This window comes from Xenopus laevis, chromosome 5S, assembly GCF_017654675.1.
Source record: "Xenopus laevis strain J_2021 chromosome 5S, Xenopus_laevis_v10.1, whole genome shotgun sequence".
NCBI lineage: Eukaryota > Metazoa > Chordata > Amphibia > Anura > Pipidae > Xenopus > Xenopus laevis.
In genome coordinates, this window is record NC_054380.1 from 45,088,459 (window position 1) to 45,110,965 (window position 22,507).

General features: G+C 39.3%; 1 pseudogene; it reads right to left on the reverse strand.

The window, feature by feature from the left end:
* Positions 1-12,383: 12,383 nt before the first annotated feature.
* LOC108717412 lies at positions 12,384-20,719 on the reverse strand (annotated as a pseudogene).
* Positions 20,720-22,507: the final 1,788 nt, after the last annotated feature.

Consider the following 22,507-nt stretch of genomic DNA (forward strand, 5'->3'; position numbering starts at 1 on the left):
TATAGCACAGATACAGCCTAATGGTTCAGAGCCTAACCACTAATGGTTCTCACCCTAACCACTTCTGGGAAAGAAATGGGCCCACAGGCATCTTGTTCTTTGTAATGGCTGTTCTGGTAATGAAGGTCTAGTAGTAAATCATAACCACAAACTGTTACACTGCTCAGCTACATAGCAGGAAAATCAAAAGTAAGAACTGGTAAAATTCTCAACTGTATATGTGAGTGTGCATCTCCAGGATAAATGTTTGCTGACCAAAGAGAGTAACACAGCAACCAGTCTGGGGTCGCACAAAGTGAATTGTTATGTGACTGCCCTAGTTGTTTTTGAATACACAAATCATTTTTTTTTTTGGTACTTGATGAAATAAGGCACCATTTTCCCTGAATATAGCAGTCAGAATGTGGGGAATTCCTCTTTTTGTTTCATTTTAAGAGTTTGATTGTATGGCCTAAGCAGTGTTCTGTTACAGGATTTCCCCAGCACTATTGTACTGTATGTAAATAGACTGATGCCTTTGGTCTCTTAGTTAATGTTTGCATGTTTGTTTTACTTTGTATTGCATGGTTCTAATTTATTCCATGATACTCCAATACCTGTCATTAATAATAAAATGACAAAAACAGACACATTTATTTTATATAAACTAAAAATCAAAAAATCACAAAAAATATTGTAAATAAAATGGAGCACAGGCAATGTATTTTTTTTTTAATTTTAATTTGAGAGATAACAGATAGGCCTAGGATGATTTTATACTTGCCAACAGGGAGTTTGGACCTGCCCCAATGTACCTCTCCTTCAGGATATAGGCTATAGTTCCCAGGTGATAGGCTAATGAGAAACACCTGTCCTCACACCAGGGACACACAAGGTTTGCAAATGGCATCCAACCCTAAACGGAATGCATGGCAACCTTTAATTCTAGGCTGAAACTCAGATCTGTCCAGCAGAACACAAAACACAGTTTCGCTTAGTACTGCAGCTGTCACATTACATGCTGCACTCTCCCTGCTGTCTCTCTCAGCCTCTCTCTAGCTCTGGCTGGCTCCTAAGTTAGGCAATCCCTTGGGTCCCCCTCCTCTCCCAGTAATGCACTGGGGCACTCAGCCTATTGGATGGCTCTCCAGCCTCTTTTTGGCTGGATGATGTCACAGACAGAAATACAGGGGGATGACTTGTCTGATTCCCTACATAACAAGTTAATAAAGCTCAAAATCCTTATAAAAGCTTTTATTTCCATTCATGCAAATGCACTGGGCACATGCTATTCCAAATCAAAACATGAAGAAATAATTATCAAATTTGTGTTCATCCTTTACAGAAAGTGAATAAAAGGGAAAAATAGTAGTGTCTGCATTCCTCTTTACAAACCCCAACAACACTGTATAAACTGAAAAATGTTTCAAAATTTATTTTTTGAATCACTGAAATAATAGTTAGTTGTATAACCACAATTTTGCCCCCCTTAATGCCCAGTCCTGTCCCCCCTGAAACCCCAAGGTCTGCTGTACATGTTATTAGGCCACTGGTACCTACTAGGTACTCTGAATGTGTTAATCCATAATAAATAGGAAACCATTACCTATCAAATTTTTTGCATATAGATAGTGATGGGCGAATTTATTTGCCAGGCGCGAATTCGCAGCGAATTTGCGCGATTCGCCGCCAGCGAACAAATTTGCGAAACGCCAGCGAAAATTCGCGGCAAAAATTCCGGTTTCAAAACCGGGCGCCGGCGTCAAAAACGGGACGCCGGCGCCGTTTTGCGAATTTTTCCCCGTTTCGCGAATTTCGCGAATTTTTCGGCAAAGCGAAACGCCGCAAATTCACTCATCACTACATATAGAACTAGAATGCTTTACTTATATAGTATACAAGGCATCTCAGATGTTTTCCTATCTTATTACTATGCCCCTTTTACCCAGGTTAATATAATGTTTCAATTTATAAAAGTAGAACTATAATGAAGTAAATTATGAAAAAAAACAACTGCACTACTTCTCATTTATATACTGTATATATATAAAAATGTTAAGTAAAGGGATTCTGAATTGATTTTATGGTGTACTTTTTTTTTACTAAGTAATACTGTAAGTGTATTACTGTATGTAACACTGTAACATTGCTGAGAGTGATGAGAAGAAGCCAGCACTACACAACAGAACTGCTCTGAGGTGGCTATTGTTTCTCCCCTTTTTACTTCAGTACGATCCAAGTTGTGTAATAGAAAACTGGGTTTCTCCTGCTTGGGTGCTAATCTTATGTCGACCACTAGGTAGGAGCATCTTAGCACATTTAGCAGTGCAAAAGGTTTCTGACTCTATTTTGATCTCTACAATGCTAAAATCTTATTTAGCCTTCAGGAAATTGATTTTATTTTTTTTGAAGGGAAGGGTCTCATTTGTCAAAAATCATTGCCTCTTTCTGTATGTATTGTATAAGGGGCTAAAGCTACTATTGCTTTTCTTTGTATTTAATGTATTTTGGGTGCCACAACTTCTCACCCTCACTGTATAATGTATTTAGAATCTGCAGTTATTGTTCATAGAAGCCAGTGAACCAATATGCTTGCTGAGGGGTAGATTAATTATGTGGTGTAAAAACAGGCATCACAGGTTAAAAAAAGGTGTAAAATAGCGTCATTATTTTTACGCACTGTTTCTTTGAGCAACTTCTGCTGGAACTTACTTACATACTGTAGGTCTGAAGCAGTGTAAAATAAAGGCAGCAAATCTGGAGTTCGCAATGGCATAGAATAAAACACACCTTGATAAATTTGCCATTTATGTAACACAACTTTTTACACAGTTTTTTCTCTGTTTATTTTTACACAGGTTAATAAATAGGTCCCTGAGTGTGTGTGTGTGTGTGTGTGTGTATATATATATACATGACATGCAAGTCTGTGCTCACCGGGAGAGATTTTCCTCACCCACACACTGGCAAGCGGCTTAAGATCCAATACAGACTCACTTGCACCACACCTTTCATGGTATATATTGTATATATTGTAACATGCCCATGAGTCTTATACTACGTTGGAAAGACCATCACCCCATTGAGAGACAGAATTGCATTAGTAAGGCACTTAAAGAGAAAACAGCTAAACAGCCTGTAGCAAGATATTTTCTCCAAGTGGGCCATGGCTTACCCAACTTTCAGTGATTTCCAGCCATAACTTCCATGGGGTGGCAACAAAGACTTGGCACTTCTGAGATGCGAAGCTAAGTGGATTTACTTCCTTGATACTGTTTCTCCTTGTGGGTAAAATTAAACCCTACCATTGGACTGCTTTATATTAACTATATATGGACAAATGGTATGAGACTTAAGGACTTGATTACCACTTATGAAACTTCCTTTTCCCATTAGTTGGTTCTAACTCCACGATCCTCTATTGCGGCAAAATATAAAATTGTCCAGGTACTGTAACCCATTGCAACCAAGATATTTGCTTTTAAATAGGTGACTAGTAAATGCTTTGTGCCGATTGGTTTCAATAGGTTACTGCACCTGGGAAAACATTGATTCATTTACTTTCCCTGTGGTGCAGTACAAACTGTAGAGGATCACTAAAATGATTGTATAGGAAAATAAAAAGGATCACAAGCATTCATTTTTAACTTGATAGATAATAGGATGATATGCTACTTGACAACAGAAAGTTTGGACCGGTCCAACAAAAAAATAAAAATTCAAATAATTAACATGGCATTAATTCTAATCCCAATTATAAAACTGTTTTCTTGGAAGCAGAGGTCACTATTCTTATTGTACAGGTATGAGACCTGATATCCAGAATGCTCAGGATTTGGATAAGGGAACTTTCTTTAATTTGGATCTCAATACCTTAAGTCTACTTAAAAATAATTATTCAAATGTTAATAAAATAAGAATAATATTAAATGAACCCAATGATTGTTTACCTCCAATAAAGATTCATTGAATATTAGTTGGGATCAAGGAGAAGGTACTTTTTTATTATTACAGAGAAAATAGTAATCATTTATAAAAAAAAATTGGAGTTATTTGATTATAATGGAGTCTGTGTGAGTTATTCAAGTTATTTGGAGATTTCTGGATAACGGATTCCATACCTATAGAATATTTTGCTTAAAGAGATACTGACACCAGAAATTAAACCTTTTTTTTACATCTATCATAATATTGTCTTCACATGCTATCTATAATTTTGCAGTAAAAGTATTTACAGATGCTTTTACATTACCCATCTGATCCCCCATGTTCCTCTCTGAGGGGGCTGCCATATTTGGGTTTCAGCAGTCTGTTAGCATTAGAAACTCTAACTGACATGTTGAGAAGGGACAGTCAGGTTGGCAAAACAGTCAGGTTTACTAACAATTACTTAAAAAATCAGGCCTATGAGTGAAAAACCATCAACATGAGCTATAGGTAACTTTTGATGTACATTAATATTTTGAAAAAAATTGTATCAGTATCCACAACAGACACTTTCTTCACATTTAGGCAGTTTATCTTCACACAGGGGTGACCATTTCAGCATTCAAAAACATAAATAATAAAAATAAATCCTGCCCACTGGGCGCTACTCTCTCACTAAACTGGGCCCTTTGTGAACTACCAGTAAAAAAACACTTTTATTGGGGTCACCCCTGTACTCATGATACTTGGGGGATTGCTCAGTCTCCTGGCTTTCCTCAGTCTCTCAGACTTTTTTGGTCTTTTGGATTACAACTGCATAGGTATACTGGTGTTCTTGGACAATGACATTCTCTCCCAAACTTTAGTCTGAACATTGGGCAAATCAAGCAACCAATGTTTTTCTCCTTTTGTGAACCAACTCATAAAACAAACTTCTAAACATTACCATTAATTTCAATATTTAAACAGCCCAATTTATCCACTTTGTTGGGATGCAAGCCCTTTCTGTAAAATGCATCCATTTTGGAACCAGAACTGAAGAGAACTTCAAGAAGAGATTTATTTGTCCATCAACTTCAGTCGCTGGTGGAGAAAAATCTGTCCCTCAAGCTTTGTGCAAAGTACCAGGTGACTACCAGACAACAATATACTTAATCTCAAAATAAGTATTGATTACCTTTGGTACCAGATCAGATTATACCACTGCTGACATATGGACTTTGTAATGCACCACTTTTCAATATTTCATTAATTATTCAGACACTTCAGTCATGTTGTATTTGTGCACCCTAATTCTTTTTTCTTTTTTTTTTAAAACCTGAATGAGAATCATAAAAATTCCTGTGGGCAAATTTTGTTTCCAGGTTAATGACTCACTTAATTTATGACTAGTTTTTTAATTGCAAAAGATCTTTCATTAGGTTTCGTAATTGACATGGGGATCTCCATGAATCTTACCATACCTTTTGACATCCTGGACATGCCCGCTCCAGTTAATAGTAATGAAGTATAAAGATTATTAAAGGAACAAAACAATACCTTTCTCCTTGTGTTGTACTCCTCCAGACCTCCTGAAACGCTAGGCTAATAACGCGCATATGTCCTAAAATACAAGTTCATGTTCGCATCGTTTATATATTCAGACAGCCGCCATGTTAGTTATGTAGCGACGGCTGTCTTTACCTCTTTCTTGTAATTGCGCATGCACCTACAAAAAAAAGTTGACCCCGGAGCGCGTCTGCAGTGAGCAGTGCAGCTCATTTGCATGAGCGTCATCATCATTGGGAGTAGTGCGCTAGAGTACATGCGCACTACAAGTAACTTCAGCCAAATGCGCATCAAGGCTGCCTCTGGCAGCAGAGCGGATATGCCTATGAAAAAAGTGACGTCACCCAAGTCACATGCTCCCATATTGGGAGAGCATCAGTGCTTAAACATCAGACCAGATAGAAAAGATTGCGAACACTCTGTAAGTTCTATGTGCCAAGGACTTTACTTAAAAGGCTATTTATTTTTTGACTTTCCTTCTCCTTTAAGACTTTTTTTGAGTCTCACCTGGTACTGGCCAATGGTATTGTGTATTTGATGAAGGGCAGGGTGAACATAAACATGCAGTGTTTGGAATGTTTAATAAACATAATTTGCAGAATAGGTATGCATCATGTCTTGCTCTAATTCTCTCTACTGGGAAATGTAGCTGTCACGATCGGCACCCAGAATCCAGAACCAATGCTAGACTCCCTGGTCTCGGCTCTTGCTTCCACCTTTAACAGCTGTCTTTCACCTCGGGAGGAGCCCTCAGCTAACTGGATGCCGCCAGGTCTTAATAAGAGAGGAGCCAGCAAGGGTTTTGGACGAGCAGAGGGGCATGATCGTTTAACAGAGTCTTTTGGGCAGAAGGTCACAGTTCAAGGACCAGACGTAAAGAGTAGTCAAAACTGGTCGGGTCAGTGTGGGCAGAATACAAGCGAAGTCGGACAGGCAAGGGTCAAAACCAGAATATCAAATCAGAAGAGTCAAACCAGGCACGAGTCGGATTACGGATTTCGGAATAGTCGGATAACAGGCAGAGGTCAGGATCACGGAAGTCAGCAAAGTCAGGCAGGCAGGGTCAAAACAGGAATCAGAATACAAACAAATCGCACCCAGGAACTCAGAAATGGAACCTAACAACGGGCAATGAGTTTAAATAAAAGGTCCCTTTAAATACTTTTGCATTTGACGTCATTGCGCGCTGGCATCTTTACGCCAGCGTCAATGCACCTATAAGGACCAGCAGTGTGCGCTGCGCGCGCCCTATAGCTACCCTGCCGGCAAAGAGACACGAACCCTCGAACCCCTAGACCACCAGGGTGAGTACTTATTACTCAATCTAATAGTCTCCATTCTTTTCCAACTATGGATGCCGCTCTGCACATTTTCCTTAGAACTTCTCCAGCACAGCTGAGAAAAAAAAAAGTCAGTATAACGCTAGAGCAGGAAAAGATAAACTGAAGCCAGCTTGGGCAACATCGAAATGGAGGACTGGGCTTTTAAATACAATTTGGTGCCACAAATTCAAATTTGGCGCCGATCTGTGACGTCATGGCGCCCTACGTCATGACAGGAGTGTTGTGACGCTTGGCGTTCCATTGCTAGAGACAGAAGGACCCGAAGCAGGAAGTGCGCACCAGCGACAAAAAAAAAGTTGAGCATGTAAAAACACACAACATTTCTTGATGCCCATTGACTTTAATGCAGTAGGACCAAATAGTCGTGCATGAAAAAATTTTCACATGCATAAAAAAATTGTCACGCACATAAAAATTGTTGCGCATCAAGATTATTTTGATGCCCATTGGCTTAAATTTGTTTCGCAAATTTTTCACCAATTTGCGAGATTTACTCATTACTAGTTCTGAACTTTACCTATACCAGAAAGCAGCTTTTAGGACAAGCAGGAAAATATCTTTAGTTTTGTATAGGATGATGAGCACTTTACCACTGAAAGGACAATGGACTTTCTGTTCCTAATATGTAAAAATAATTTACACACATGATGACTAGAAAGACTTTTTAATGTGTGTCTAGAAAGAGTGCCAGTGTGTGTGTGTGTGTTATGTAAGGAAGTCTCCAGGCTTCTTCTGGAAATGTCTTCTCTGTTGTTGACTCAGACCTTGTTCCTTCCTGTTTGTCTTGTTTCTTAGCCTGCTTTTGCATTTTCATGCTGTGTTGCCTGTCCCAAATTTTGCCTGATCTTGATTTGGCTTTTACTATGCAGGGGGACTTAAGCTGGCCATAGATGCAAAGATCCGATCGTACAAATCATCGTACGATCGGACTTTCCCATCTCCCGACCCGCCACTAACCATTCAGATCAAAGTCTTACCAGTCAGATTAGTTAAAGAACAGATCAGCAATGTTCTGCCCCTGACAGCAATCGTACGATATCTATGTCCAACCAAAGCTAGTGACAGTCTCCCACTGAAAATCGTACGATCGGCAATACATGCAGAGATATTATCGGCAGCCGACAGAAATTATCTAACCTGTCCGATCGGCCAAACGACTGATCTCCGCCGGACGAAAAATGTCAGGACTCTCCACACACGGTTCAAAAATCATACGAATCCTCGATTCGTGCGATCAGATCTTTGCGTCTATGGCCAGCTTTACTCTATGTATGCTGAAACTAAAGCAAATATCCATGTTGTGAAGTACATGGTATTACATTTCTTGTTTCTAGTTGTCGTCTGGTAGGTCTATTGGACTACAAACATTGATTTCTGCTCAGGAAAATGGATTAGTCTGTCATTATAAATACACAATATAGTACTAATTCTGTCAGTCTGCTTTTTAAATATGATTACCAGGTAATGGTTTCCTGCATTGTGCTTTCTTTTTCTTTGTGGAACTTTGGTTTTCTTGACTGTTTATTCATGTTACAAGAGGTCCTCTTCACTCACCCCATTATAAATATATTTAAGACATTGAGACATATTGTGCCTTAAGCTACCAAAAAATGCTCTCCCCTTTAAACAAAACAGCAATTGTTTGTCCCTTGTTCGCTGTGTATATATACAGTATATATATATATATATATATATATATATATATATATATATATATATATATATACACATATACATAGTCAAATACAAGAGTCCTCAGCACTCAACCCATTATCAATATATTTAAGACAGCGACATTTTGTGCATACTGCTACTAAAAAATGCCTTACCCTTTAAACAAAACAGGGATTGTTTGTCCATATATTGCAATATATTTAAGCTGGCCAACTATGTCAAAGTCATCCCATATCTGGCAGGTCCTATGCTCAATTTTATCTGATTCATTAAGAATTCTATTGCTTCATTATACATTTTACAAAGGGACTAGGTTTTACCTGCAACTTACTAGCTGCTTTCAAAGTAAACCTCCATACTTGGCTGCCCTTTTATTAGACGCCAGTGGGATCACCTGACTATAGCTGGGAAGGGTGGGAGCTACGACATGGAGCTGGTCACTGCTCCTGTATAACTATAACAAACAAGGGAAAGTTGTGCTCACCACTATTTTTTAAAACCATTAGGAGGGGGTGCAATGAGGGTGTGACCACAAAATACATATAGTCAAATACAAGAGTCCTCTGCACTCAACCCATTATCAATATATTTAAGACAGAGACATTTTGTGCATACTGCTACTAAAAAATGCCATACCCTTTAAACAACACAGGGATTGTTTGTCCATATATTGCAATATATTTAAGCTGGCCAACTACGTCAAAGTCATCCCATATCTGGCCAGTCCTACGCTTAATTTTCATCTGATTCATTAAGAATTCAATTGCTTAATTATACATTTTACAAAGGGACTAAGTTTTACCTGCAACTTACTAGCTGCTTTCAAAGTAAAACTCCCAAACTTGGCTGCCCTTTTATTAGACACCAGTGGGATCACCTGACTATAGCTGGGAGGGGTGGGAGCTACAACATGGAGCTGGTCACTGCTCCTGTATAACTATAACAAACAAGGGAAAGTTGTGCTCACCACTATTTTTTAAAACCATTAGGCAGGGGTGCAATGAGGGTGTGACCACAAAATACATATAGTCAACTACAAGAGGTCCTCTGCACTCAACCCATTATCAATATATTTAAGACAGAGACATTTTGTGCATACTGCTACTAAAAAATGCCTTACCCTTTAAACAACACAGGGATTGTTTGTCCATATATTGCAATATATTTAAGCTGGGTAATGGGTTGAGTGCAGAGGACCTCTTGTAGTTGACTATATATATATATATATATATATATATATATATATATATATATATATATATATATATATATAGTCAACTATATATATATATATATACAACTATATATATATATACAGTATATACTAATCACTGTTGTGTACCTACATGAAAAACTAAAAAATAACATTAAAAATAATGCTGGACCTCTTCTTTGTAATCAACATTTCCTGGACACACACACAAATGTGTCTATCCTGTGTGTAATGCAGCATTATTTTCACAGAAAATGTAGTATTATCAATAGTACATAGTTTAAATATTGATTACACAAATTATTTGTGATACCTAAAAGATTTGTATTCTATTAGCTGACACTATCAATTAAAATAATGAAAAATGCAATCCTATAATATCAGAACTGTAAACCTACATTGGTAGAAAACAATTAATTTATCTAGCAATGGTGTGCGACAACACTTATACATATACTTGCTTTTAGAAAAATAACTGCAAGCTTAGTACAAATACAAATAAAAATATATTTCCTTATCAGAAAAACAAAAGTATTAGGCAGAATTTATTATGTCCCTTTGGTGCGTGAGGAAATATCTATCTAAAAATAACTGTAAACATCACGGGGTACCATGTTCCGAACCTATTATCAACACAATCCATCACGAGTGACGAGACTAAAAGAGCACATGAGCAAAATGGGAAATGTGATTCCACAATGGTATGGATAGCATCGTGGAACATTAGAGGTCTCAACTCTAAGATAAAGAGAGGCTTTCAATTACCTCAAAAAAACAACACCAGACATTCTGCTCCTCCAAGAGAGGCATCTGACAGGTCAGCGAGTGTTGGCCCTTAAAAAACCATGGGTATCAATGGCCTACCATTCAACCTATTCTATATATGCAAGAGGGGTCTCAGTTCTGATAAAAAAAAAAAACCATTTTACTTTGTGTAAATTGATATCAGATCCAAATGACAGATATTTAATAATTCACTGTATATTACATAATGTGCTAATGACCTTGAAAAATGTTTATGTACCATCCCCCTTTCGTACTGAAATTCTAGATGAAATAATGTCTAAAGTGCTAACACTTCCAGCAGATAGGGGATTTCAACTGCATGATGAACCCCCAGGAAGATAAGATCCCCCCGGGAACAGCGAACCATACTCCTCTTACAGATTGGGTGACACATATGGGAATGGTTGACGTTTGGAGGTGGAGGCATCCAGGTGAGTCTGCTTTCTCGTGTCAGTCAGCAACATACAACACCCTGTCAAGGATAGACCACACATTAGCAACACAAGATTTCTTACCTTATGTACAAGAAATAAACTTTCTCACAAGGGCCCTTTCAAACCACTCCCCAATACAACTACATCTTAAACTGGGAATACAGCAACACATAAACTGGAGATTGAATCCTAATTGGCTCAAAGAAGAAGAGATTGGCCAGAAAGCAGCAGCAGACTTTAAACAATACTGGGACATTGGTTATGAGGGTGCACATCCTAACATTATATGGGATGCGGCTAAAGCAGTACTCAGGGGGTCCATCATACAATCCATAAGCTTAAAAAAACTTAGCTATGCGGATAGTAGGAACAAACTAGAGACACACATAGAAGAGGCTGAGACGGAGTATCGAGCAGATCCTACACCTGGAAAAAAACAAATACTTAAAATAGCCCAACAAAACCTGGAACTTATGTTAACAAAACTAACAAGCAAACAATTAATGAGCAGAACGCAAAGCATATTTGAAAGTGGAGAGAAATGCAGCAAAACACTAGCATTCCTAGTTAAAAATGATCAACCACACATAACAATAGCACAAATCAAGACGCCCTCAGGAGTAATAATCACTGACCCGCAGAGCATTGCCAGTGCTTTCTCTGACTATTACCAAACCTTATATGCAACAGTTAAAGAAACTTCTAGCGAGCAAACAAATAACTTCTTAGACACTATCCAATTCCCCTCTATGACAAATCAGCAAAAGAACTACTTAGATAACCCAATAACACAATTAGAAATCGCTGAGGCAATTACACAATTAACCCCTCACAAAAGCCCTGGTCCAGATGGGCTACCAGTAGACTGGCACAAACAGGCTATTAAAGAGGTGGTCCCTAGATTAGAGCAAACTTACAACACCGCATATGCATTGGAAGAAATGCATTGGAAGAACTTCCACCCTCCTTTTATGATGCTCAGATAGTGGTCATACCCAAGCCTGGTAGGGACCCACAGTTATGCAGCTCTTACAGACCTATCTCGCTGTTGAACGCGGATGTGAAAAATTCTGGCGAAAGTAATGGCCACAAGACTATCCAAGGTGGTTCCAGATATTATACACCCAGATCAGGCTGGCTTTATGCCTGGAAAAACCACGACAGGGAACATCAGGCGCTTGTTCACAAACGTACAACTCAGACACGAGAATGCAGGCTCCAGGATTCTAGTATCCCTAGATGCCAATAAGGCATTCGACACAGTTGAGTGGGAGTTTCTGTGGGCAGTCCTACAACGGTTTGGATTTGGGGCGGATTTCATAAAATGGATACGGTTATTTGTTTTTGTAAACTGGGTAAACTCGCTGAGAGTGAAACTGGGGAGAGGTACAAGGCAAGGATGTCCCTTATCTCCCCTACTGTTTGCATTAAGTATTGAACACCTTGCACTCTTAATCAGGCAGTCCCAAGCTAACAGGACTACGTTACAAGCTATAGAGGAAAAAATATCGTTGTATGTGGACAATGTACTACTTTATCTAGAAAATCCAGGCCCCTCCCTAACTCATGCACTACAGGTAATAACGGAATATGGGAAGCACACTGGCATAACAATAAATAAAGAGAAATCAGCCCTACTTCCAATAGACCTGATCCCAGAGAATGATAGATCAACTAGCAACCACACAATGGGCCAACCTACCACTGACGCTCTGGGGGAGGACCAATGTTATCAAAATGATATATCTGCCTAAGTTTCTATACATTCTCCTGAACTGCCCCACATACATTGACAATAAGTTATTTCGTAGAATTGATGCTATAATTAGGACAAATAAGGCCCCTAGGATTGCCTTAAACACCCTCACGTTACCTAAAGATATGGTGGCCTGGCGCTCCCAAATCTGCATCAGTACTATGTGGCCTTGCAAATTTCATACCTGCAGGCCTGGTTTAATCCAGATACGGACTGCCCACTATTAATCCTCCAAGCTCTAACAGTGGGATCTTGGGAAGCCCTACATAACAACCCATATAGGTCAGGGAAAAATACGCCAGATCAAATTCTCACTATAACTACCCCAATTAAATTATGGCAGCAGGTGATGAAATGTATGGGGAGAAAGACACCCTATATAAGTACTAAACAACCACTATGGGGTAATACTAGCCTATCCCACTTTCAGGAAATTCCGGACTTCATATACTGGCCACAGCGTAATTTTAAGTATCTGGAACAACTGCAAGTGAATGGCACTTTTTCCACTTTAATTCAATTGCAGCAAAATATGACACCACCCCGACTTATGCACTATCGCTATTTACAGTTAAGGCATGCCTTTAGGGAACAGTTTGGCACCCTATCTCTACCCTCACACTCCAACAAAATTGAGGAGCAGACATGGAGTGCCTCCCCTACGAAAGTGATATCCAGAATATACAAAGCATTTATGAGTAGTCAGAATTCGAAATTCCAAACACTATACCTAAAATGGCAGGTAGATATACCCAACCTAACTGAAGAAGAATGGGAAGACGCCACTGAGGACCCATATTGTCATCTGGTCTCAGGGAGAGACAAAGTTATTCAATGTAAGCTCCTGCACAGAGTATATATAACACCTCAAAAGTTATTTTAAATAGGAAAAAGGGAAAATGATGCTTGTCATAGATGCAATCAGACCCCTGCTCACTGGCTACACTTGTGGTGGGAATGCCCTCTCATTAAAAAATACTGGGGTAAAATAGCAAGGTATATGGTAAACGATCTGGGAGCAGAACCAAAGCCGGTATTACTAGATGCTATAGAGGATCTCCCAAATACAAGTAAGACCACTCACACCTTGATTAAAATTTTGCATTACTATGGTGGAAAAATTCTTATGCATTGGATGGGAAGAGAAAACCCCACATGAAAAAGTGGAGGAGACAGATAAATACGGTACTCCCCCTATATAAGCTCACATATGAAAAAAGGGGCAACACGGCAAACTATTAATTTATCTAACAATGGTGTGCCACAACAGTTATACATATACTTGCTTTTAGAAAAATAACTGCAAGCTTAGTAAAAATACAAATATAAATATATTGTATCAGAAAAACAAGTATTTGGCAGAATTTATTATGTCCCTTTGGTGTGTGAGGGCATATTTATCTAAAAATAATTTACAATCTGTGTATCTGGGTTTGCTCTACTACAGGTACTGCATTCTAAAATTTGTTTTCCTTTTTAAAGCTTACAAATGAGTAACTTCTGTTTCAATGAGCAGGTTGGGAGGTCTGGGCTAGATTACCAAATTAGCCCCATATGACTTTAAGCAAGTTATGATTTGAAAGATTTTCATTCATCCAGGTCATGGTATATCTAGTATAGGTAAATCTAAAAACAACTGGACTTGCTGAGTAATCAATGAAGACGTTTCACTACTCATCCGAGCAGCTTCTTCAGTTCAACTGACTGGTGTGGGAAGTTCTCGCCATATAAACTCTTCCACTAATCCAATCACAATGGCACATTGTAACTCTTCAAAAAGGTGACATCTGAAGAAATTCACAGAGGTGTAGATTCTGTGTAGTTACTGTGATAAGATTATCCAATGTGTCATGCAACTCCTAGAAAGAGGTGTTACTTGTGAGAGTTGCATGAATGGACGTGTGAAGTGTTCTGAAACCGCCGGGGTACAGATGTTAGAACAGCATTGTATGTTGCAGACAGGTGGTGTCGAAGGCCCCCACCTCTGTTTAGGGATGGTTTCTCCATCTTGACATGAATCGCCTCTTTCATGCCTCGTTCAAACCAGCGGTCGTCTTTATCCAATATTTGGACCTTGCTATCTTCAAAGGAGTGTCCCCTGTCTTTTAAATGTAGAAAGACAGCTGAGTTTTGCCCTGTAGAGTTTGCCCTCCTATGCTGAGCCATTTGCTTGGTGAGCAGTTTTGTCTCCCCAATGTATAGATCTGTGCACTCCTCACTACACTGGACTCCGTATACCACATTGCTTTGTTTTTCTTTAGGGGTTGGATCCTTTGGGTGTACCCATTTTTGCCTCAGTGTGTTGCTAGGTTTGAAAAACACAGGGACGTGGTGTTTGTTAAAAATCCTCCTGAGTTTCTCAGACACTGCAGCTACATATGGGATGACTATGTTTCACCTACTTTGTGTATCTGGGTGGTTATTTCTATTGGTGTTCCTGTTGGGCTTGGTTGCTGCTGTTTTGACAAAGGCCCAGTCTTGGTAGCCACACGCTTTCAAAGCTCCTCTAAGATGTTTTTGCTCTTTGTCTTTGGACTCTGTATCAGTTGCCACAACTTCCACCCTGTGGTGCAGACTTCTAATGACACCCAGTTTGTGTTCCAGTGGATGGTGGGAATCAAACAACAGATATTGATCCGTATGAGTGAGTTTCCTGTATACTTCCGTCTTCAAGTTACCCCCCTCTTGGATGCATATCAAACAGTCCAAAAAGGCAAGTTTGTTCTCGTGGACATCTTCCCTTGTGAACTTGATGTTATTGTCCACTGAGTTAATGTGTTCTGTAAAGGCCGCCACTTCATTGGATCTGATTTTAACCCAAGTGTCATCCACATACCTGAACCAGTGACTTGGTGTAGTTCCCTGGAAAGTAAGTAAGGCCCTCCTTTCCACTTCCTCCATGTACAGGTTTGCTACAATAGGAGAGACTGGAGAACCCATTGCACAGCCATGTTTCTGTCTATAAAAAAGGTTCTTGTACATAAAGTATGTGGTGTTAACGCACAACTCTAGCAACAAACATACTTGGTTGGGACTGAGCTTCGTTCTGCTGCTGAGGGTGTTATCTTGTTTCAGTCGATTTCTTACAGTCTCAATTGCCTCTGTAGTAGGTATACATGTGAACAAAGAAGTGACATCATATGATACCATTGTTTCTTCTGCCTCTAGTGTTACGCCGTGAATCTTGGTTACAAACTCTTTGGCATTCTGGATATGATGCACTGTATTGCCTACCAACGGGGCTAAGATGTTAGCCAAGAATTTTGCAATGTTGTATGTCACTGAATTTATGCTGCTGACAATGGGTCTTAGCGGGGCTCCTTCTTTGTGTATCTTGGGGAGTCCGTATAAACATGGTGTGGCTTCTCTGGGGTACAGGTGGTGGTATAAAACTCGATCAATGGCTTTCTCCTTTTCAAGTTGTTGTAGGCAACCTATTACCTTTTTCTTGTAACCGCTGGTTGGGTCTTTCCTTAAAGGTTCATATGTATTGCTATCACTGAGTAAAGTGGTTATCTTGCAGTTGTAGTCAGTTGTGTTGAGCACAACTGTGCATCTCCCCTTATCTGCTGGCAGGATAGTGATGTTCAGGTCCTTACTCAGAGAACTGAGTGCTCTCTTCTCTTGTGTACTAAGGTTAAAGGGAGGTGTTCTGGCACTTGCTAAAGCAGCTGACACTTTTAGCCGGGGTTGTTCTGCTCCTTCATTGTTCAAGTGATTATTTTTGATAGCAGATTCTGTGGCTGTGATGAGTTCAACTACTGGGATGTTTCGTGGTGTCACTGCATAGTTTAACCCCTTGGCTAGCACGTCCTTTTCCAGCTGAGTTAGTACCCTATCTGATAGGTTCCTAACCCACGTGTCTTTGGTGTTCTTTGGTGTCTCATCTTTCTGCCTCCAGGTTAGTTCTTCAGTCCTTTTCCAACTGCTGCTTCGTGACAGTAACGTGGTGAATTTGCTTATTTGTCACTCCTTACTCTTAATGTGTTGGGCAATCTGTGCACATTCAACAAACACAAACACCCTTTCCAGGGTTCCATCAGACAGTTCTTTTGCCAGACTCAGTTTCAGATGTTCAACTTTCTGCTTAAGCGCATCAATGGTAAAGTTGATCTGTCTGACCCGTTCATTTAGTAGATGTCACCTTTTTGAAGGTGTTCAGATGTCACCTTTTTGAAGAGTTGCAATGTGCCATTGTGAATGGATTAGTGGGAGAGTTTATATGCCGAGAATTTCCCACACCAGTCAGTTGAACTGAAGAAGCTGCTCGGATGAGTAGTAAAAAGTCTTCATTGATTACTCAGCAAGTCTTAAGCAAGTTACTTAACTTGACTAGTGCAATAAACCTTACCAACCAGCAATAATATTAGCTTATTGTTTGCCAAGGGCTTTTGCCCTGGTAGAAATTGGTTCATTGCTGAGCCCTGATTTGTCAAAGGAACCAAACAAAAGACATGGTTTCAATGTAAAAATGGAGGCAAGGTTGCCAAGTTTACCACAAGAAAACCCCACCAGCATGTATCATCAATAGTAGTGACACATAGTCATTTTTGTTACTAACTGAGGTTGAAGCTTTAATACATTAAGCCCTCATTGTATCTGTTTATAGTACACAGAAAATTAATATCTATGTACAAGTATACTCAGCTTACTCAATCAACAAGTCAAATATGGTGCATTTTCTGAAGAGTTAATTAGGAAATTGGTTAGCTTTTTTGAAAAATCAGTCTCAATTATTTAATGTTTTTTAAAAGATAAATCATACGTAAATAGACTACAATATCCTTAATGAATATTTGATAGTTTGTAGGAATTATGAACCCATTGCTGGATTTGGATTTCAGGCACCACTAGGTTGATCCGTGTCCTCCTGCTCACTCACCCACTTTGACACTCAGGGCATTTGGGGATGTCACATGTGGGAGATTTAATCATCTGTCCAAATCTTCCACAAACCCAGTACTCAAATTAGGGAGTAGATGCAGCTTGGCGGCAAGTCCTTCTCTCTCTTATACTCTGTGCCTCCACCACTTTCTATTCCACCATTTTCTATTAAACAGCCAACCAGTCTTTGACATAAAATTTTCCTTTAAACTGATGAAATATTATTCTATGTCCTAGCACTTGTGACTACTTATAATTTATAATATAAATTATACATTTTAAACACTGACACTGAAAGATACATTTAATGACACCTTGTTATAAGATGAATAAAAAGACTTGCTAATAGTGTAGTTCTTCTTCCAGACAGTGCATGAGAAGCTCTACTATACCCTCTAATTTTTGTCATTCTTGTTCTCTGAGTTTGACAAGCCTAACATTTTAGTTGTTCTGTAACGGCACCATTCTGTCATGCATACACCGTTCAACTGAATGGGAGGCAGTAGTGCTGAATTAGGGAAATTATCCACCAGATGAAATACATGTTTATTCCAGGAGCAGATTTATTACTATTATTATTATTTGTATATATTTGTATATTATTATATTATTATTTGTAGGATGGGTTTGGGGGTAATCTATGTTAAAAAATGAGTGGGTCCTTTCTTGTGTTTTCTTGCATTGTTTTTATCTGGATTTTTTTTCCAATTTTTTTTTAAAATAAATAATGATTTTTACATCAACTACCGTGAACACAGTCTATGAATGATAATAAATATGCACTCTGGTGTTCCATAGGTTTCAGTCATCACAATAACACAACACACCATTTATGTAGTAGGATAAAAAAGCTGCGCTTGTTTGTCCAAGTATAAAGAGTATAAATACGAATTCACAGTGAAAAGTTAATAATGAGGTCTTAAAGGGCATACAGTATATATGACATAATTCAGACCACTAATTATGATCTCACAAGATATTTTAGTCATACAGTACAACCCTTATACATTTTCAATTAAATCCTTGTCTTCACTGAGCACATGGTAAGAATTCATACAATCCAGTCAACTAGTTAACTTTTCATTTGATATCGACCTCTTGATTTTTTTAAATGTCAGTTCCTGTCATTTGTCCCAGTGCTACTCCTGTTTTCCATACTGGAATGGGATTCCTTTCTGAGTTAACTAATGACAACATTCATAGTGACAGATGTTGATTAGAGCAAGGGACTTGCCTAAACAGCACAGAGACAAACTCTGACAAGGCATTATCACTGATTCTTCCATTATTCTTCTTTTTTATGCACACTCTTGCTCATTGACAGAAATGTTGAATTAATTTGCATCCAAAACAAATGTTTAAGAGACAGGTTTTGCTACAAGAGTGCCATTATCAGTAGAGCTATTGTGTCAGAGCAGAATAAAAGCAACTATATTTAACTTGTAACTTTAAAGGAATACTGCCATGATTTAATGGTGTAGTTTTTATTTCTAAACTACATTGTTTATACTGCAAATAATTCACTGCAACATATAAAATTTTATTCCTGAACCAAGAAGTATATTTTTTTGTTTTAATGTTGGTGTATAGGCAGTCAGCTCAGGTCATTTTGCCTGACCCTGTGCCTTGAGAAAGATCCAGCACTTTGTGATGGAATTGCTTTCAGGCAAGCTATTGTTTCTCCAACTCAATGTAATTGAAAGAGTTGCAGCGGTACATGGATTTTTACTACTGAGTGCTAGTACCAAGGAGCTGTTTTCTTGTGTCAGGGAGCTGTTATCTGGTTACCTTCCCATTGCTCTGTTGACTGCTGAGGGGGAAAGGGAGGGGGTGATATCACTCCAACTCCAAATGCAGCAGTAAAGAGTGACTGAAGGTCATATGACTGGGGGCACCTGAGAAATGGACAATATTTCTAGCCCCATGTCAGATTTCAGAACTAAATATAAAAAAATCAGTTTGCTCTTTTGAAAAACTGATTTCAGTGAAGAGTTCTGCTGGACCAGCACTATTCACAGATGCATTTTGAAAAAAAAAGTTCATCTCACAGAATCCATTAAAAGAAATCAACATATAACATATGCTAAAACAAAAATTAATTCCAATACAAACGTATCGGAATATTAACCTCTTTTTCATCAACTGTATCCTCTGGCTTCAAAAGGGTGAATACAATTTCATGATTGTCTTGGTCAATAGTCAAATTGAACTAACTAGTCCTGCCTAATCTGCATTACTCCAATCTTCAAACTATGAAGGAAGAGGGCAATTAAACAACCTTTTGGTCTTTAAGAGGTATTTCCCAACACCACCTGAAGACTGCATACAAGAGAGAAAAAGACCTTAAACTTATTTCATGGCTTTGGATACCATAAGGCATAACAAAAGAAAAAAAGTATAGTTACACTTTTTTCACTTCAATAGTCCTTTTAGTGCAGTTTTTATATGCTGCTATGTGTGTGTGTGTATGTATATATATATATATATATATATAAGATGACTAAAACGGGCTAGCCTTCCACCTCCTACCCTCACAGTGTTCTACAGGGGCACAATAGAGAGCGTCCTGACGAGCTGCATCTCCATCTGGTACAGTAGTGCCAGCTCTGCTGACCGGAAAAGTCTACAGCTGACTGTCAGAGCAGCTGGCAACATCATTGGAGCGAATCTTCCATCACTGCAGGACATCTTCCACAAGCGCTGTGTAAGAAAGGCCTCCTGCATTGCACTGGACTCCACACACCCCTCACATGGACTGTTCACGCTGCTCCCATCCGGCAGACGCAAGCTATCAGACTCCTCAACTCACTGCCTATCCTCCCACTACATTCCAGACACACCTGAACTGTAAACTTAACTTTGTGAACTGTTAATTTATTTGCACAATTCTAAAGGTTTACACATGTATATATCCAATTTCTGCCAATATATTGCACATTTCATGTTTACATATTTATTGTGTATTTTTAAGTGCCTTTTTTTGATTTGTACTAGCTGGAGCTACGTCGTCTCAACTCACTGTATATTCGTATACTGCTGAGATGACAATAAAGTTTACTTTGACTTTGACAGTGTGGGCCTCACTAAAATCAGAATTACTCACTAAAATCGGTAAATGCAAGTGGCAGTGGACCCACCTCCTCTCGCTGACTGTGTCCATTTTGCTTCCGCCCATAGTTAGCTGCTAGTACCTCTTGTTGGTGTCGAGGCTGCTGCTGAAGATTCTGTTATCACGTGACCCTGCTATCCATTCCTGCTGGCAATTGGCTGCACTGTGCCTGCACGAAAGATTCTATGTTACAGGCAGTGAGGGAGGCAGGAAGTAGCCAAAGTAAAGCTGTCCCCTTCTATTAAATGTGTCATCAGTCAGGACAGCTAGGGTAGGATAGGAATGTGCAGGTAAACGGAGAGTTAACTCTTGGCTTACTTTGGGAGGAGTAAATGTGTTTGTGACAGTCCACCGAAGGCAGAGGGTTGTGTGGGTTTATTGGTGGGGGCTGTCTTCTCATATCTTTTCTTACCTTACACTCAGTTCTCAGCAGCTGGAAGATGTCAACAGTGGAGGGGAGCAAGCAAGAGCAAACTGAGCCTTTCTGCACTGCACAAGGGGACATGGATAACATAAGTGCCTCATTGTATTCCAGGTACTCCATGCAAGTGTCTGTGCTGCCCCTGCACTGAAATAGGGGAGGGGTTTGCTTAGAGCTCTGGTTTGTGTTTAGGAGCTGTCACTGGTTGCTGGATCATATATCAAGTGTAATAATCCCAATACCTTATCTGATTTGCTTAGTGATTGATAGCCTTGGCCTCCAGATGTTTCTGAACTACATCACCCAGAATTCTTACCTTAATCAAGCTCCTAGCAGAACAGTGGAAGTTGTAGTTGTGCATGGATCTGGGATAATTCTAACCACTCTAAATGCGCCTGCCCTAACGCTAACACATTTGTTGTTATAGTGAAATATGTTTTACACTCTCTGGCTCGGAGGGATAGAGATGACGTTAAAAGCCGAAATTATGACTGTATAACGAGGGCTGCTCTTTTCGGGCTTGCTGCTAGTTGTTGCAGAGGTGACAAAAATCGAGGAGGTATGATGAGCAAGCCCTGCTTTAGCTTGTATCCTAACGAGATCACTGATTTATAATACCTCAATTTGCTTTCCGTTTACTTATGTAGGGAATCAGATACTGGCTATTTGGTAACAGTTAGAACTAATAGGGGCAGCTGTTCGGATTTGCACTAGTTATAAGGCATTTCCTGAGATTCCATATCTTTTCCACCTAGCAGTCTATAATGGTATCTGTTTTTAGAAGTTGTCTGTCACAGAATTCATAGGGGGAGGGCCTGACAGGGGGGCCCGGGTGCCCATCCTGTACCAGGGCCTGCTGGCAAGTAGTTACGCATTCTGGACTGGTACGGACTATGGCCGTGCAATCTTCACATCAGTTCAGCAGCACCAGCACATCAGGGTCTGGGTCATACTAAAAGTTAGTTTTAATGGTATTCTTTCCTGATTTTAATGATGTAGTTTTTATTTCTAAATTATTTACACTGCAAATAATTTACTCTACCATGTAAAATTTAATTCCTGAACCAATTGTATTTTTGGTAACTGTAATATTGGTGTGTAGATGCATCTCAGGTCATTTTGCCTGGTCATGTGCTTTCAGAAAGAGCCAGCACTTTAGGATGGAACTGCTTTCTGACAGGCTGTTGTTTCTCTTACTCAATGTAACTGAAGGAGTCGTAATGGGATTTTTACTACTGAGTCCTATTCTCATATCTAACAGGGTTACTTCCCATTTTTCTGCTGAAGCACTCCTGGGGGGGGGGGGAGGTGGATAATATACTAGTACAATGGTGTTGTATGGTACTATGTATTTTGTACTGGGGAGTGGGCCCTTGAGATGAAGTTTTCTGGTGGGCCCCAGGCACCCCAGTCCGACACTGCTCAGAACCTAA